The sequence below is a fragment of the Pipra filicauda genome, unplaced genomic scaffold (assembly GCF_003945595.2).
Source record: "Pipra filicauda isolate LSUMZ 115617 unplaced genomic scaffold, ASM394559v2 scaffold168_size1973030_pilon, whole genome shotgun sequence".
In the NCBI taxonomy this organism is placed as follows: domain Eukaryota; kingdom Metazoa; phylum Chordata; class Aves; order Passeriformes; family Pipridae; genus Pipra; species Pipra filicauda.
The window spans coordinates 1,549,636-1,568,356 of NW_024104195.1; the positions used below are offsets into that span (position 1 = coordinate 1,549,636).

The 18,721-nt window shown below is 40.6% G+C and overlaps 1 protein-coding gene across 1 annotated transcript in view; it reads right to left on the minus strand.

The window, feature by feature from the left end:
• Nucleotides 1-18,432, minus strand: part of MEGF10 (multiple EGF like domains 10) — an 86,211-nt gene extending 67,779 nt beyond the window's left edge. Inside the window, exon 1 of the mRNA XM_027712538.2 lies at nt 18,370-18,432. The gene's annotated coding sequence lies outside the window, so the exon portion shown is untranslated. The remainder of the gene's footprint in view (nt 1-18,369) is intronic.
• Nucleotides 18,433-18,721: the final 289 nt, after the last annotated feature.

An 18,721-nucleotide genomic window follows, 5' to 3' on the forward strand; every position in this document is an offset into this window, starting at 1 on the left:
TTGAAACAGTCTTAATCCAGCTGGCCATTAATCCACAAATGCCAGAATAAATGCTATTAATAGGTAATTTCTAACAACTTAAGCTTCTATATTTCTGTTTCAGTGAACATTTGATCTTCTTTCCTAATTTACACTCAAATTGTGGCTACAAAAATTACCAAAAAAAAAAAAAAAAGAGATCATTGAGTCTAATCTGTAGTATAATGAGAAAATAATTTCTAATACATATGTTTGATTTAGCACAAATATTTTTACTAAACTAAGCAGAAGTAGAAATTTCTTACTTTAAATTGTATGGAACAGAATAAAGTGAACCACACCTATAACTAGTTCATGAGAAAAAAGTCCACAGGGCCATGAAAGCAAAAAAAAAAAAAGAGATGCGAAATAGACTTAGTTTACAATATCCTCTTCACAAGTCAACCTAAAAACCTCACAACAAGAAACTATTAAATTTAAGATATCTGAGGATACAGAGATTAACCTATTTTGCTAAATCCTTCTTGAAAAATGAGGGCTGCTGAAACACATTTCATGGTCTGTAACTGTTTCTCTGCATGCAGGGAAGTAGTCAATGTACTATTTAATGTACTATTTAAAAAGCAGCTGTATTTTCAGCTAATAATTCCAGTGAAATCATGATTTCATTGAAAATAGTCACTCTGATTAACCAGATAGTAAATGGTATTTCCTTTTTTCCTTTTATTCTCAGCTTCAGAACTTTCCTTTTGCAGGATACATTTAACAAAATTTAAAATAAATAAAAAAAAATAATTTGCATGAACCCCCTAGTGTATAACTTGATTGCATTCCAGATCTTTTGCTTAATTATTAAGGAAAATCAGTACAGCTGATTAGCATTGCTGAAGTGATTATATTAGCAATAACAGATGTAGATGACTCATTTAACTCTTGCTGTCTACAGTTCACACTAAGAAAAACTGTTCAGAGATTCACTTTTCATATCATATACTGCTCAAATTACCTCACCTGGTAATACATGAGTATTTTCACTATCTACAGATACATAGAATCTGTAGTTCAAGTACTGAAAACGCTCATATTGGAGAATGCCTTCTGTGTGTAAATTAGTGATTAGCAGATATATGAGAGAAAAGAAACCTCTCTTGCTAAAACAGAAAGCTTCTTCACCTACAGCACCAGATCGTTGTTCCACTGAAGTATGCAACTGAACACTAAAATCTTATTGCCTGTTAGCATTTGAGGAAAAACTTTTATTGAAAAAGCTACATCTTTACTCACATTTTGGTCAGGAATTTTAAGGGACGTCCTGTCTGTTTAGCTCAGAGACTTCTCTGCTTCCCTCAAATTTAGTGCAGGCCCATGATTTAAAAATGTTGACAAGAAAGCAGTGCAGCTGCATGAAGCAACTGTAGAGTAGCCTCCTAAGTTTCTGTAACCTAATTAAGGAAATTGAACTAATTATATGTTTATTATATAAAAGGTAATCAATAGTAGTCATATTAAAAATTAATCTGATCACCCCGAGGCATATTATAATTACTTACAAGCTCATTTTAAAATGGTGTACCAGGTGTACAAAATATGCTTCCATGAACTACGGGCACTCCCCTAAAATACATTTAAATGTGAGCAACTACACAAACTACATTTGTCTCACTGGTAAGCAGATGAAAAATCCTGTATGTGGACCACATAAGCACAGCCAGTTAACTATTACTACGCATCATCTGAGATTTGTAGGCACTTTCTCTGCCACTACCAACTATGTCGACAGTTTTGCTTTGGTTTGGGTTTTTTTGCTATACAGAGTTCAGGATCAAAACCAGGGAAAAGAACAGACAACTAAAAAAGGCAAACAATTGCTTCCCCTCTATGAGGTGAAAATTGAGACATGACTACAAATTGATCTCTCCACCCACCCAGAGCAGAGGCACAAGCAAAAGCAAGAGAATGCAGCTCTTGTAACAAAAGGAAAATACATACAAGTGGAACAGGGGGAGCAGAGGAAGGTACAATGTTAAATAATGTAAAAGAAGTGAAGGTTACTCAAGGCTGCAAACAAATATTTTTTGGTCAGCAAAATCAAGTGCTGCCGGTGAATTAACCAGGATTAGAACTGCATGAGCAAGAGAGAATAGTACGATACAGTTGCTAACACGACATAATGGACCCAAGACCAAGGGAAACGCTGATGCAGCTTTTTCATTACTGTTGCAAAAGCATTTTTACCACTGAAACATGAAAAATGAAGCAGGAACATGCCATTTAATTAGAAGACGAACTTCAGAACAGTAAGAGCCTTTCACAGCCTCTCATAGTATCTCTGAGATACAACCCTCATTTCAGCCTTTCTGGAGTGATACAGTACAGGGATGTCAAATCCTTCTCTGGGCTGTAAACCCAAGGGCTGTTCTTAATTACATTTACATTGCATTAAATTGCACATACAGCAAGTGTTATTGTAAAAAATCTTCCTTCTGTCCATCATAGTTTTCGTCAGCTTTCAGACTGAATTGTAAACCACATTGTCATTGCTGCAGGGTCCCTTCCTGGTGCTTTTGCCTTCACACTCTCCAGAGCACAATAAAGGCTACACCCTCATCCCAGATTTACAGACTGCTACCTGCAACTGAAAATTATGGCTCCAGATGAGATAAAGAGATTTTTAAATATTTTTTTAGTGAAGAACTGTTTGGTCACAAGTATGGAGGCCATGTTGCTGAGAACACAGCTCCGTTGGGCAGGGCATGTCTCAAGGATGGAAGATCACCGCCTCCCCAGGATCTTGCTTTATGGTGAACTTGCCACTGGCTGCTGCAAGAGAGGAGCCCCGAAGAGAAGATAAAAGGACTCCCTGAAACAACATCTCAGCCTTGGCCATATTGATCAACATAACTGGTCTACTCTGGCCTCCAATCGGGAGACCTGGAGACACACCATCTATAACGCTGCTGATGCCTTTGAGAAAGTACACAGGATCACTCTTGAGGAGAAAAGACAACGCAGAAGGAATCGTGTCTTGCAGAATATACCTATATTCTTTCTGCTGTGCCTTCTGCAACCGGACTTGTCTATCTCGTATTGGCCTTTTTAGCCACCAACGCGCCTGCAACAAACATGGGTGGTACCCTCCCCAAATCTTCCTTTGCGAAGCCTAGCCATGACTGAGTCTTTTTCATAACATTATACTGTCTTCACTCCTGAGGTTCAGCTCCTCTACAAGGGGCACAATTTCTTTATAAAAACATCTCTTAAACTACTAATGTCAAGGAAAGCAAAATTTGAATCTGACCTAATCTTGTCAATGATGATTAATCCTGTGCTAACTTCAGAGAAAAAAAAAAAAACCAAACCCAAACCCCTAACTGATTGCTTTTATTGATTACATTAGAGAATTAATGGGTGAGGAGCAGAAGGTGTTTTCCCTTCAGAAATCTGTAAATCAGTTTGACGCTTTGTCACATGAAATCTTGCTTACAAAGCAAATACAAACTAACCTGAATAGGAGTATTATTACAAAGATCCCAGACTGGTTGAAGATGTACAATCACAGCAAATGTAAACTGATTGGTCTTTTCTCAAATTGGACCCCAGCCAAGGGCCCAGAGTTGAGTTAATATCTAAGATGCAAAGTAAAACAGACTGACCCATTTGAAGAGTCCAAAGGTGCTTAAGATTAGGCTAAGCATATGAAATGGGAAAAACAACTCATTTAGACTGGTACCTGGAGAATTACCAAATCAGAGGCTGTACCGAAACAAGTCTTCTTGATGAAGAAGAAGTAGCAGATATGCTGCTACTCTTTTCAAGTGCCATGTTATTAAGAAAAATATATCACTAATAAATTGCCATTTTTCTTCAGTTAATAGTTAGACAATTTTTTATTTTCCAGTTTCTTAATTAGCAGAGCTTCCTAGGAAAATGAGGTTTATGTAATCACAATGTTTGCGTGTTCTGGCCTCATGTCTAATAACTTCCAAGTCCATCTGTCATTTAAACTAGAAGTAACAGAGGTGAAGAAGTCTTGAATTGTAAAGTTCCAGAGAATAGTGATAATGCACAAATCTGGAGGAGACCAGACTTTATTTGCCCATAAGTCTTGGAATTACCAGTTTTGAAAGCTACAGCATCACAATCCTTTAAGTAATGCTGCCATTTCACAGACTGCGTACCTCCACCATTCCTACTAAATATAAATGCCATAATACATGATCTGATCTTAAATAACAGAAAACACCCATTAAACTGTATTAAAACTGTCAATTGGAGCAAATATTGGAGTTTCTGGACTCTTGAAAAGTAACTCTTCTTGGCCCACCAACTTCACTCACTGTCATACAACTCTCTCAACATTCAGTGAGAGCTTCTGTAGAGGCTAAGCTGGCAGGGCAATATATCCATTTATCAGTCCTCTTCTCCCTCAAATCAGTATGAAAAGAAGGTGGGGGGAAGACAGTTCAGTGGAAGTCAAGTCTGCACAAGGCAAGGAGACATGGTAAAGACTAATGTCAGCATGCCAGACACTTTTTGCAAATAGATTCATTATTATTCCTCAGAGGAAGGCAGCCAAACATCCCAAACATGGGGTCACTTTGCTGTAGCTGTCATTGTATGCCAAATTAGAGCCCTTCCAATTTAAAATATTATATTTTTTTTTCAGGCATATAACAAGTACAGGTCTTGAATGTGCAAATGGGATCACTAAGGTTACCTACAGCACATGGTACTGTATGTTTAAAGATTATTCCCATGGGAAGTCAACGAGATGAACTGTCAAAAAAAACCTTTTGGCTAAATATGCTGCCTGGTTGTTTTCCACTCAGACAAAAAGTTACCAAATAAAGACAGTTAAAGCTGTCTAGAATCCAAACCACACTATCTGAAAAGCATTTTGAGAAGAAAAAATGGCACCTTTTAAAAGACACCTCAGGTGAAACATATCTATGTCAGGTCCATACACAGATGGTACCTCTCGGCCCTGGGCATCTTTCCCAGAGTGGCTGTTGAGAGTTAACAGTCAGTTCTGAGTAATGAAAGCAAATAACATACAAATTAATAGAGGTTATATGGTATAGGCTTGAGACAAAAATCATATCCACATAAAGAGACTTCTTTTTTCTCCCTCTTCCCATTTTTAAATCAAATAATGTACTCTTTACTGGACCATCTGTCTTGTATATTAATCCCAGGTCTACTTTAAAAGTACAAGTGAAGACTAGAAGACTAAGTAAAAATGGCTGGATACACATATTTAAGCAGAGTTACTTCTCAATCTACATACTAGCAGCATGTATGAATGCTGTATTAAATTAAAGACTAACATGATAAGAAACCTGTATCAAATCTTTATCATAGTCCCTTAGGCAGACAGCATCACCAGACTTCTGATACTTCATATTTTCTTTCTAATGGGAATCATAGAAAAGACATTGCACTCATGGATGTAACTGTGAAAACTTTGTGTTTGCTGACAATTTGCCTGGGACAATCCTAAATACACCAATGTCTGGTTCCACCACTGTGGAAATTCTCATTTATGCTTTTTACCCTCACTTAACCAAAGCTTCTGTGACCCCTCTTTCCCTGTTATCAGCCTTCCAGACACCATGTCAGTTCTAGTTTATTGACAGGATATAAAGAAGTACAATCAAAGCACTCACATAATTCCTTTAGCTTCCTGTGCAATTTAGGATCAATTTCAAATGTGCCCATCTTCCTGTAAAAGTCTTTCGCTTTTTGTTTCACCCTCTTCAAAGACCATCTCTGTTTCTTTTCCTTCTCCATTACATGTGTGTTCTCTTTTTCCACATAGATTTCCATCATACATCAGATTCTTCCCTTTTCCAGACACAGCCTCTGTTATCACCGGCAAACTTCTTCAGTCTGCAGCTCCCTACACTTGTTGCAGCCTCTTACTCCCTTTCCTTGTGAAAATCAGACACACGAACTCTTACGTTTGTTTTAAACTTCTAGTTGCTAACAATACGCTATAATTTGTGAAAAAAATTTGTTGGCAACTCTGCTTCAGTACCTTTGTCTTTGTAAATCATCCAGTGGAATGTCCTTTTGCATACAACACCCTACAGAAAATAAAGTTGTCATTCCAGTTAGCCCCTGTTTTTATGATTTAAACAGAGCATTACTCTCCTCTAAAACTTTATCACAGTACTTTGTTACAAACTTCAATTTCCAAACTATCCGCTTTAAAAAAAAAGTTAATTAACTCTGATGCCATTTCACTTTAACAGCTTCTGAACATTTCAACGCATTACTTATCAGTTTTTCCACTTCCAGCAATCAAAGCATCTACAACCCACAGCACAAGCCTCACATGCCACTGCTACCCCCCCACCCATAAAGTAAATTCAAAACATTCTCGTAGAAGAATGGGGAACCCAAAAGTGTTTCTTCTAACAGTTCATTCATTCACTTCTATCTTTTATTTTGTTATCTGCAAAGGTTGGAATGGATATAGTACTCCTGCATTCCTTAATCGAAGGGGAAAACGGAAGAACATCATGAAAAACTGAAAGTGATCCGTTAATTCTTTAATGGGTTAATTTTTTACCCAATCCACAATTCAAGGGACAAAGCCTGTTTCCACTGAAGTCAGAGGGAACTCTGCCCTGAAGAACTTTCATTGAGATTACAACATAAACCTAGTGAGGCCATCCTCTAACTACATTTTTTATGTGGTTTTCACATATCCTTGTATCTGTGAGCCTTCTCACAACTTTTTCTTCATAACTTGTTTGATTTGCACTGTTCCTTGACATTATAGGGAAACAGTTTTGTCTCATAATCCCACCTGTGGCCTGTAATATCTACAGACTTGCAGACTCATGGAACAGTTGGGGTTGGAAGGGGTTTAAATTAAGGGTTTAAAGGGGTTTAAATTAACAAAATAAGAGAAAGTTTCTTGAAAAATGGTATTAATTGCAGCCAAAAAAATTCATCTTCTGATTGTTAGAGCTTCTGAGGCATTTGCCTTCATTAGCTTCTTTTACTGAGGTAGTGGGCACTCTTTTTAAAGAGACTGATTCATCATTTAAAAAATCTATTGAAGAATTTAATGATTTGAGGTGTCGTAGAAATTACGGTAAGAGAAAACTGAAACTGATGTAAGTCAGAACCAGCATGTTTGATATGAAGTCACTCTTTTAGTATCAGAGTGGTTTCATGCATAAAATACAAGCTGTCTACTTTGTCAGTATTGGAAAGAACTTGGCTTTTTAGTGCCCATCACGAGTGTTGGTAGGAGTTTTATTTGTTGCAAGTCTCATTTATTCACTGAAGCACAGCATCTTGTCCTACAGCTTCAACTATTTATCTAGGAGCCTCTGTCTGTGTTTACCTGCATGTATATATATATATATATATGCCCTAGTGTGCAGAAAGCCTGCAAACACCACTAGCACCTGGAAGGTTGAATTTCTCCCTAGGAATGTTTTATTTCCTGTGCTGACAGAGAGGGAGACTAAGCACTGAAATTCTACACCTGCAAACACGGTTTTAAATTTGTATTATTGTTTCTGAAGAAAGTTTAGGTGTCTTAAATGTTCAGTTACTCCTTAATCTGTTGTTCATAGTGGAAGGTGTCCCTACCCCCTAGCAGGGGGCTGGAACTAGATGATCTTTAATTTGGTTACAGGTTAACTGAAACCTTTGTAAATGTCTGCTGCTGATTCCAGCTAACGACAGCATAATTTAAACCTAGAAGAATCAAGACCACATTTTCATTAATTTGACCACAAGGCCCTAAATCCCGCAAAACATTATCCTTCAGGACACATGTTGACTTCTTTATACCTGTACATCTTTGCAGTATGTAAAAGGACAGCAGTAGCACAAGCATATATCTGTCATTACAAAAATGGTCTATTCATAGAACTGTCTGACAAAGCACCTTTAGTAACAAGGCACTCTGTTCAGAGATCTAATTTTTGCAGATATTTGTATGCCAAATTAAAAAGTCTCTGTGATGGTGGGTTTAATGAGGTACTCTGTTATTCTCTGTAATAAAAATTAAACAAGAGAGACAGAATTCTTCAGCTTAATTGTCACATCTGTTAGTAGGCACTTTACTGTGATTGACTGGAGTGTATGTGTCAGAGACTGTGCCAGAAAACAGGCGAACTTTGTAAGCAGACTTATAAGTTATAGCCCAACTGGCACTGGCAGCATCTCTGTTACAACTTCTGCTGCCTCTCAGCAAAAACTGCAGAAGCGTTGGCCTTGGTTCAGTCATTCATTAAAAATAAAAATAAGTATTGCAAGTTGTGCATGGGGGGGGTGTTAAGATAAATTAAAAGCAATCCCTATTTTCAGAAGGAAATACAGTGATCATCTGAATGTGTGAATGTGTCATCGTTCATTAATGGGCAACAGTCATAAGCAACCCGGAGTTTGGAAACTGCACGACACGAAATTTCACATTCAGCAGTACATCTGCTGCTCTACCAAATGAGCAAATGGCTGAGAGGACAGTGAAAAATAGCACAGCATTTGCAGAGGGACTGGGAAGCACAGTGAGGGAGCTTCTGGGAAGAGCAAAAGCAGAATGGACACTCTCCTCTGAACTGCATGGAAATTTGGGATGAAACGTGAACTCACTCACAAAACTGCTTGTTGTCTCTGATATCCGGAGATCATGATACCTGGTGAAAACTCCAGGTATCTTGAGCTGGCCAATAACTGCTATTAAATTGGATTTATGACCAGCTGATCTTCTCTTGTCTCTAAAACCCAAACTCTTAGCATCTACCATCCTGACACAGCCAAATGACTCCGAGCTTACACGCACTTTCTTCCTCAACTAACTTCTTTTTTCAAATTTCACACAAGTTTTCTACTAAGAGCACAGAAACGTATGGTGCTATTGTCAACAAGACAAACAGGCCAGCTGCAATATTGCTTAAAATCACTTTTCATCCATCTCATCCAGTAAGGAGTGTAAAGAAAGGTAGGACTGTGTGGAAGAGCAATGAAAACTGTACCAATATCCAATATCCACTGCATCTGCTCCTGAAAGGCAAAGGGATGCCTTTGTGCTGGAAGCTAAAGCAAAGCTGTCTACCACAGGCTGTGGCAAGCCTTGGGCGCTTCATCTGACCCAACCTATCAGCTGCCCGCTGAACTAATCCATGTATAAATCTTTCTTCTCTCTGGAGGGCAGATTGGGACACTCCAATTTCCTCTCTCCAGGACAGCAAGTGACTGTTTTCTGGAAGGAGTCTGCCCCAATGGGCGAGATGAGCCAGGGCAGATGCTCCATGTCACTGTTTGAAGGGTTTTGTTATGTTCTCAGGAGTCCAAGGCTGCTCCATGCTGTGAGGAAGTCCAGACAGTTTCCATGTGGCTCTCTATCTCTGGGATCTCTTCTCTTTTGCAAATATTTGTTTTCCCTCATCCTACTGAACTTAGCAAAAGATAGGACCCCTTTAAGCACATTTATTTTAGATACGTTATGTAATAATCTCACATACAGCATTTTATTGCTGTAACTGCTCATAAGATCTACAACACTTCTAGTACTGGAAGGCCCTTTGTTCTTAAGGCTACTCCTAATAGCCATACTGTATATGGAAAGTATTTAGTCTCCTGTCTAAATGCTTTACCTTATTTCACAAAACAAGTCAACAGCAGAGCTGAAAACAGAACTTAGGTCTGCTAGTCTCCATTTTCAGCCTACCCCTGGACCCACAGCTCCATTCTGATATTCTGCCACAGTGGCAAGGACATGAATATTGTGCTTCCACTACTTATTGTAGGTATAGCAGAGGTATCATGAAATACAGATTGTGTCTTAGACATTTACACACCATATCATGATGGAGAGAATTTTTTTACAGATGTAGGTCACCTCTGAAGAGGCCAGTAATGCCCTCTTGTCTGTCTGCTTTTTCATTTCTTTATTTTTCCCAATGGTGTTCTTACTGGAAACAGCAATGAAGAAAAACACACATATATGCCTAAGAGAAAACCTCAATGAACTAAAACTTTGCTATTTCCCTGAAGATGGGCAATACAAGAAAAAGCAGGGTAATTTTTACAAGTGTAGTGCAAGACTCCCATAGCAGAAAAAGAGAAAGTTTAAAGTAGGGTGCAGGCTCCAGAAATGTTACTGAATGGCACTAGACATGTTTTGGAGTGACTGCAATGGATTTCTGCTTAATTTCAAAAACCTCCTGGTGCAGACCAAGAGGCTGCAACCTCAGCCTTTCTTTACACTATCTCTCATTTGCTAGATGAGAAAGAACATTTCCTCCCTGCATCCAAGGACTACTTCAGCAAAACAAACCATACAAAAATCTTATTTCTGAAGTTGATCCACTGTTGAAACACACACAGAAAGGTTGACAATCTGCAAACACACACAAAAATTTTCTTCTGCAAATTTGTGGTGCAGACCAGAACTCCAAATCACTGCATCCTTTGAGGTTCACTTACCATGAATGCATATCCTGGCCGTCTTTATTCATACATAATGCAAATTGGCAAGAACTAGTGCAAGAAAGAATAGAGCGTATCTGAAGTGTGCATTAAAGTTGCAGAGGAACAATACTGTTCCAGAGATGAGATTAAGTCTCACAGCTCTCTCAAATGGGTTATGGAGAGGGAAAATTCACTGAAAGCAGCGGGGACACTTAAAGCAAGGAAGTTTCTCTCTTGTGTTTATGTTTTCCTTTTCCAACAACTACTCATCCAATCTTCTTACTCAATAATCAAAAATGTGCTCTTTTGTGGATTCAGATTTTAAACAAGTTCCCCAGAACTAGTGGTACTTCTGTACAGGACTATCTTCTGTTTTGAAGTGATGGAGCCCTGTGGCACAGCAGTGTCTGTAAGGTGTAGTGCCCTTGATCCAAACAAACCCTGAAGCACAACCACACTGATGTTGGTGTGGACTCTCAGCAGAGTCCATCACAGAGCTGGCAATTCTGCTTTTTCTAAAAGAAAATGTAATTATCTCTTAAAAGTCTTTGGTGGAGGCAGCTTTGGGATACCTGGATGACACAGATGTGTGTGTTTTCGCAGATCCTAAAATTCATGAACCAAGTGATGCACAAGGGACCCAGGATCAAGCACCTCATTTCAGCTACTCTGAAAGTCCACTGATCTCACTTGAGTTACTCCTGATTTGCTCAAGGCAAGTAAGAAAACTGGACCTTCAGCCCTTGTTCAATTATGTCTGCTATTTTAAAAGAAATGAAACCTAATATTAATTTACTTTTTTTAAAAAAGGACATTCTTTGCAGGCTGATAAAATCTTCATGAAATCTACTTCAATCTAAAATATGCATTTCAGTCTCACTGGCCAGTACCCTCCAGAAACAGTTGTTATTTACAATATCAGACTGGAGATGGGGGCTGGAGGGGTAGGGAGAAGAAAAAATAAAAAAGATTAAAAGATCAAATTACTCTTCACTTCCAAACAAGTCCGGCCACAGCTGTACATCAGCTTCCGAGCAACTGCTCTACAAACACACAACAGGGCTTCTGTCTTCCCACAGGGTTTGCTCGGGTCACCCACATGTGGCGTGGATTAAAAAGGCAGGAAAGCTCCATTATGGAGGAAGCGGAGCCACGAATTCAAGGGACAATCCAGTGGTGCCACTGTTAGATACCTTGTCCAGGGCTCTGTTCCGAGGGGTCTCCCCCAGATCCAGAGGGGCCCACATACAGCTCTCACACAGTCTGCAGCTGCAGCTGAAAAAAGTGCCCAAAAGATTATTCTGTTTTTGCATTGTCAGCATCTGAGCAGAAGGAAGTCGGAGGGAAGGTGACATGAGAGTTAATCAGGGTTTTCATAAGCAAAATGAGGATAATAAAGAGACAGGCTCTGGTTTCAGTGGCAACAGAGCAAAAGAGTCAGGCAGCCTGTGTAAATTTTGAAATTTTCTTAACCTAGAAAAGCCATAAAAAAGAAAGAAGAGTGTAACATACAGCAGTACTAAGGAATGAGGCCAAACCCTTTGCTGGGTGGGATCACCAGCAACTCTGATTATCATCAGGTGCCACCTCCTATGTGATAGAGAAGTCAATCCAGCCCTCAAGGCTGCAAAGGCAAAACAGTTGTTTTTAAACAAATACCTTTCTAATTGAAGAGTTTTCCACCCCACCTGCTGTACCCTATTTACTCAGTAGATTTGCAACGGCTGACAAAGTATGCTGCCTTTGGGACCAAGGCTGCTGCAGCTCACAAGTTGTCAGGGACATTTCTTCATGTATCAAGTGCTCTTGAACCCTTTGAAGAGGGTTTATTAATCTGCAAACAAATGCTTCCCACAAACACACACAGGCATTTTTTATGATCATGACATGTCTGTGTGTACTGACAGACCAGTGTGGTCCAAAAATTTTGTAAACACTTTAGAGGAAACTAAAACTCAGTTACACATGCTCAAAAGCACACTGTAGCAAGCAACCCTGTAGCATGGAGCAAAGGAAGTGGAATATCTACTTGGCCTGTTGGCATACTCCGTCTTATTCCCACTATGTCTGCTCTCCGTGCTTTGTTACATGTTTTTTGCTGATTTCTGACAGCAACTTCCAAAAAAGCATAAACAAATCAATTATGTCATTTTGTACTTATAACTTAACCAGACCTTGGTGCGCACACACACGTATTTTTCTTCTTTTTTAACATGCAAGTGCTTCCAGTGTATTCACATTCTCAGGATGATCAGTCTTGGTCTGACTATTGGCTTTTGGAGGATCTGATGCCAGTCAGCCGTGCATAATGGCCTCTTTGTGTCACTGTCACATGAACAGCATTGTGTTACAATCATTGTCACTCCAGGCTCAAACTGCAAGGCATGCTTTCACACAAATCATTCACTTTGGGGGCTCCTTTTGGCAGAGCCCTGCAATTGAAACTCTTTCACTGCTCTTTAGTTCATCAGTCTAGCAGCAACACTGAAACTTTAAAAGTCAGGATTCAAAACCTCTCATCCAAATCAACTGATTATGAAGCTTCTCTATGGAGAAAGGGGCAAGTAGCATAAAGTAGCCATCATCTAAATCACTATGCCTGAATCAACACCAAACTTAATGTGGTTAATAAAAAATAGACTTTGGTACTGCAAAAGGTCTGAGTGGAGCCAAGGGAGAAAACACAGGAATGTTTTACTTAGTTCAGCTTTGCTGTATGTGAGGTCAGAAGGATGCCCTAAAACCTAGTTTAGGAGAAGACAAGCACAGCATCACAGCTGCAAGCTCCTCCCCAGCTGGCAACCTCGCTGTTCCTGCCTGCCCCTGCAATCCAAGCAAGATGCAGCCTGTAGCCTTGACCTTTAGATATGAACTATGATGGTCAGAATGAGACTGGGATACGCAGCTTCTTCCAGCACATGCTGGTTCCCCATGGATGGAGCCGGAACTGGGGAGCTCCCCAGCAGCTCCCACAACCTAGGCTGGCACCGCTGCAGAGCTGCAGCAGGACTGCAGAGCACAGGCAGCACTGCCAGATCCACAGAAAACTGATCCCCATGATGAGGATCTCATCATGACTTTTCCTAAGCCCTTTGATAACAGAGGATTGTGCTCCAAATAACAGCGGGGGATGGGAAAAATCCCAAGTCAGAGTTATCTCCACTTTGAATATTTTTTCTCCTGTAATTCAGAAATACATCTGCAGGGTAAAATCAAAGGATTTCCATGAGACAAAGATGAGTAACTTACCAGGTGACAATGTTATTGTACTACTTACTCTGTAAATTCTTTAAATTCACCAAGTGCCCTCTCCCCCACCTCCAAAAAACCCCTGAAAAATAGATAAGACAGGATTTCTGTGCAGGAGAAACTTCAAAAGATGCTGTAAACATGCTGAACTAATTGAAACCCTGCACGGATGTCTCTGTTTTCATTAATGGAAAATATTCTCACAGGGCTGAAACCAAACTATGTTGAGAACAACATCCTCCTGCCCTTACTGGATCTTGAATCATTTTGTGCTGCAAATCTTTGTCTTGTAGAAATACTCCTGAAATACAGTCCTACTCACTCTGAAAATGGCTTGCAGGGTTTACCCCTGAAGGAGACAGGCACAATGTGACAAGAACTCACGGCCTAATGCTTGTGATGCACAGAAAACTTTGGAAAGCAATGGTTTCTTTCCAAAAGAAATGGGGGTATGCATGGAATGACAACTTATCATCTTGCATATAATTTTTTGTCTAGTTAATTTTTCTTTCCTTTGCAGTCCACCGAAATACATAACAACTTCTGAACTCTGGTTTGGTATTCCACGCTGCAACACCCACCAGTTGCCCTAAACACATAGTATCCCTCTCTGGATCATTTTTCTTTCTTACGCAGCCTTGACCAGCCCTCCTTCTTCCCTACACTGTTTTGAGCAGACCCATCCAGACAAGCACTGCCCATCAGAAACACCACCAGGCTGGGTCAGGGCCCCCTAGTCCCCTGCCTGGTCAATTTTACCAACACTACAAACCTCTGCTGGTCTTCTCTTGCCCAGCTGGACAAATTCACCTTTTACATCATCCTAAGGTCATGACTTCTCTGAGACTCCCCTTGCCTTTCATGATCTTTTCATATCCCCAACATTTCCAGTACTTATAAAGATGTTGACCCCTTTTTGGTAAGGCCATGGTTCCAGCCCTCATTGGTAATATAATGGTGTTACAGAGTAGTAGTTCTACATTCCCCTTGTTTGAAGACTCTCATCTGAAAAAAAGCTGTCATTAATCCATTTAAACATTGTCTTAGAGTTTAGACTATAAAAGGCAATACCATTTTTGCCATTCTTTTTGTGCTGTTGTACACATCCTGTGATGAGAGTGGTGGACACTGGAGCCATACAACCTGCAGCTGTTCATGCTAGTGTTTCTATTTCTAAAATGACACATTAATATAAAGTCTTTATATTCAAGTTTCTTTGAATGAAGAAATTTGCACAAACTTGCACCTCTGTGTGTTCAACAAAAATAATTTGTTAGGCTTAGAAGAGTAGTCTTTTACAGCAACAGAAAAAAGATTAAATTCCTTTCCTGAGGTCACAGAAAGTCAATGTCAAAGTTAAAGGTATGTTTTCTGCTTCCCAATCTGTATTTTTTCATTGTCTTGTACATCAAAAGAGCTCAGAATTAGTCTCTCATTGCTGACTATGGGCTAATTTCTCTGACAATCAGATACAAAACAAGAAGAGATGGCTGTCTACATTTTAATATAAACCTAATGTCTACATCCAATGGCATGAATCACAAATCCTTACAAAAGCAAAACATCAATTTAAGACCAGACAGTTTGAATGTGTTAATTAACAAGAATCCTGACACAATCAATAAAGCTATTCTAGTAAAGCAAATCCCTCCCCAGAATACTATTCCTATTTTTCTGACAAATGGCTTTAGATGACACATACTCTTTCCATAGGAGAAAAACATTTGGAATATCGAGAGACAGATTCTTCTCACAGATGAAAAAATAATGCAGTTATATCGACGTTCATGATATGCTGATTTGAGCATTTGAAGGGGAACACAAATACAAACTACTGACAAATTGATCTCTTAATATTAAAAATCAGGATCACACTACTGACAGTCAGTCAATAACATAGTGAAATTTGATTCCACTGGTATCATTTATCAAGGATGACACAGCTTATGAAGAGTAAGGATGTAAGAACTTTGTTATTTCACTACACAATTCCACTTCATATCTAAAGAAGCGCTAATAGTGGATTTTTACTGTTCTACACTGTGTTCCATTAAAAAAAAACAGACAAGAATATATGGGATCTCATCCATATGGCAGTACTATCTACTCAATTTTGCTTTTTTTAATCAACATATCTTTGGTTTGACTAAAGCTGTAGCACATTTGCAAAGAATCTGTTTCGTTTTTACCTTCGTCAAAAGCCACTTGCTTCCCAAAATAAGTGAAAATGCCTAGACAAGAGCTATGTAGAGAGACCATGCAAAACTCCTGCCAAGTGATCTGAATATAAATTCAAGGGATCCTTACCAGCTGCAGTCAAAAGCACACTCCAAATTCTTGCTAGATGTTAATCAAACTTAAGTATTCTTTGCATAGATGAGTTAATTGCTTTTGTTAAACTGCATTTGCTTCCCTGGGGGTGGGGTGGTATCCCTAAAGCTGAATGCATCAGATTGTAGAAAAGAGAGTCACGAAAGGACTGTCAACCTGGTCAAACTCTCCTGTTCACCTAAAGGTAAGGAACAGCTCATTTAACACTATAACACCTGGACAAGCCCTCAGGGTGCCCATTGCCACAACACCAGTCATATTCAAAGTGCTGGCATTAGGTACCCACGTTTTAGGTACATGCCGCAATGGTGAAATTTGTGGTATACAAAGGGCTAAAGCATCATGCACTGAGGCAAATGTGGCACGGTTTTTGTCTACCAGATCTATCTGTGGGGAGTCAAACTTGGTGTACACAGCCTTGTGCCATCTCTGAAACATTTCGCCACCTGACACACCAGAAAAGGGAACTCCGGTAAGTGATTTCAAGGGAAATTAAAGAGGCACAACCAGCTTAGCTCACACAGCTCACTGAGCAGTTGAGAATTTTTCTGCAAGGTATGGATTGTAGTCAGTGAGCGAGACAGAAAATTCATTGCCAGTCCTGTGAACTGCTCATAATTCCAGCAGAGACTTGCAACACTTCCACTTGCAACTTACCACTACACAATCTTAAAAAGCCAAACACAAAGCCACAGCATCTCCACAGCATATTAACAGTCAGTACTAACACCATGCAGCTGATCCACCCCTTGTGGGAGCAATACACATTTAAATTTATGGCATTCAGTTGGCTGGGCAAGAAAAATTAGATAAATTTTATTAGATAAGGTTCTATGTCTTGATGCTGTGCAGGTGTATGAATTATGTGAGCAAACAAGTAAAAACTTGGACCTGAATAACACTGTTTGTCCAGTTTATTAAAAATCTAGAGCACACCTGCCCAGCTGACCTTTCCAACTTGAGATGGAAAACAAAAATAGAAATCCCAATACCATTTCATTTGCAAGGCTAGTGACTAGCAACCAATACAGATAATTTGGCCACCAAGGCTGTTATTTTCCTAAATTCTATCTCCAGCTCTGACAGTAGCACACCCCCCTCTACTTCAAGAAGAACACACATATCTAATTACCTATGCTTACTCCCAGCATTGTGCTACTGGACACAAATGCCATTTAGGGATGTTGACAAGGAAACTGAAGCCAGCTTTCAGTTTCAGTCTTGCATCAGACATGCTGCTCAATCAAAGCATCAAAGCTTTTCAGCCTGGGTCTGTAGCTTATCTGCTGGGAAACAAATGCCACTTTCCACACTTGTCTTTTTTTCTTTTTTTTTTTTTTTCTTCCAAGTTGTTGGATGAAAACATTTTTCCTAAACAGTCATGTTAATCTGCTTTCCAAACTACTGCTGCCAAAGCTCAGTTACAAACCTGATAAAATAAGCCATCTTCCATACTGATGGCATGTTCCAAAATGAGGTTTTAAACTCACTCTGCAGGGAAAAGTTGGTACTTTGGAAAAACTTCAGAGTTGTACGTGACTCTGGGAAATACTTGTCTCTAGGACTCCATTTCAGTTACTCAGTAACTGGCAGCAACATTTAAGTAATTAATAAGATTACCAAAAAGCATTGCATTCCTAGCTCATTCGAGGAAAAGCAGCTGCACCTTTTCCTTAATTGATTTGTGCCTACATTTCTAGACTGAACCTATTTCTTGGCTGATAGACAAAATAGGAAATATTTACAGTACTACTGCTGCCGCCAAAAGAAAATCTGGTCGGGATACCACACAACTGAGCATTTCTCTAGGCAGCTTCTGCTGAAGGACATATGCTGGAACGAAGTCGAAGTATTAAACAGATGTGCATTTTCACGTGCAGGTCACGCTTATTTACATATATACACAAATATCCCTCTATTCCAGTGTGTGTGCCTGTTCCAGCCTCTGCCCAAGACTGCCAATTTTCCGTGAAAATGAAGATATAACCTTTAAAAACCCTTAGCGGAAAAAATCAGCTGAATGGAGAGCCTGAAGTGACTCGTCCCGGCTCCGTCCCGCTGGCGAGGGAGCGGCGGGAGCTGGAGAGAGCACCAGGAGCGCTCCCGCATCCCGGTCACCAGCCAGAACGAACGCGGAGGGAAACTCTCCGCAAAGGCGAAGGCACCGCTGGGCGGCCCCGCATCCCCACCGCTACCCCGAGGATGCTTCTGCCCAGGGCAAACGCCGCTCCGGGAGAGATGCCGCCTCTCCTCCGCTCCCTCCCCGGGGCCACCGCACCCGCGCCCGGCACCGCGGCTTCTGGGCGCCGCACCTGCGGAATGGGACGGGACGGGATGGGAGAAGTCGGGTCGAGTCCGGCCCCTGCCTACCTGTCCCGCGGGCGTCCGACCGGGAGCCGGGAGCCGCCGCCGGGAGCCGCCGCCGGGAGCAGAGCGAGGGGCTGTGTGAACGGCGGGGCCGGCGGGGATCAGCCACTCCTTCGGCGGCCCCGGACCGCCCCCGCCCCTGGCCCCGGTCCCGGACAGAAACACAGACAGACACACAGACATTTAAGCACTTACACGGTTCTGCAGCCGGTGTCACCCGTGCGGCGCTGCCCGAGGCGGATGCCGCCTCTCCCCAGCCCCAGAATAGCCCCCGTCCACTCGAAGTGGAAGCTACATAGGGACTTCGGAGGTCATTTATTCGGCCCTGTGAAGGACGAGTACCTAGCCATCAGGT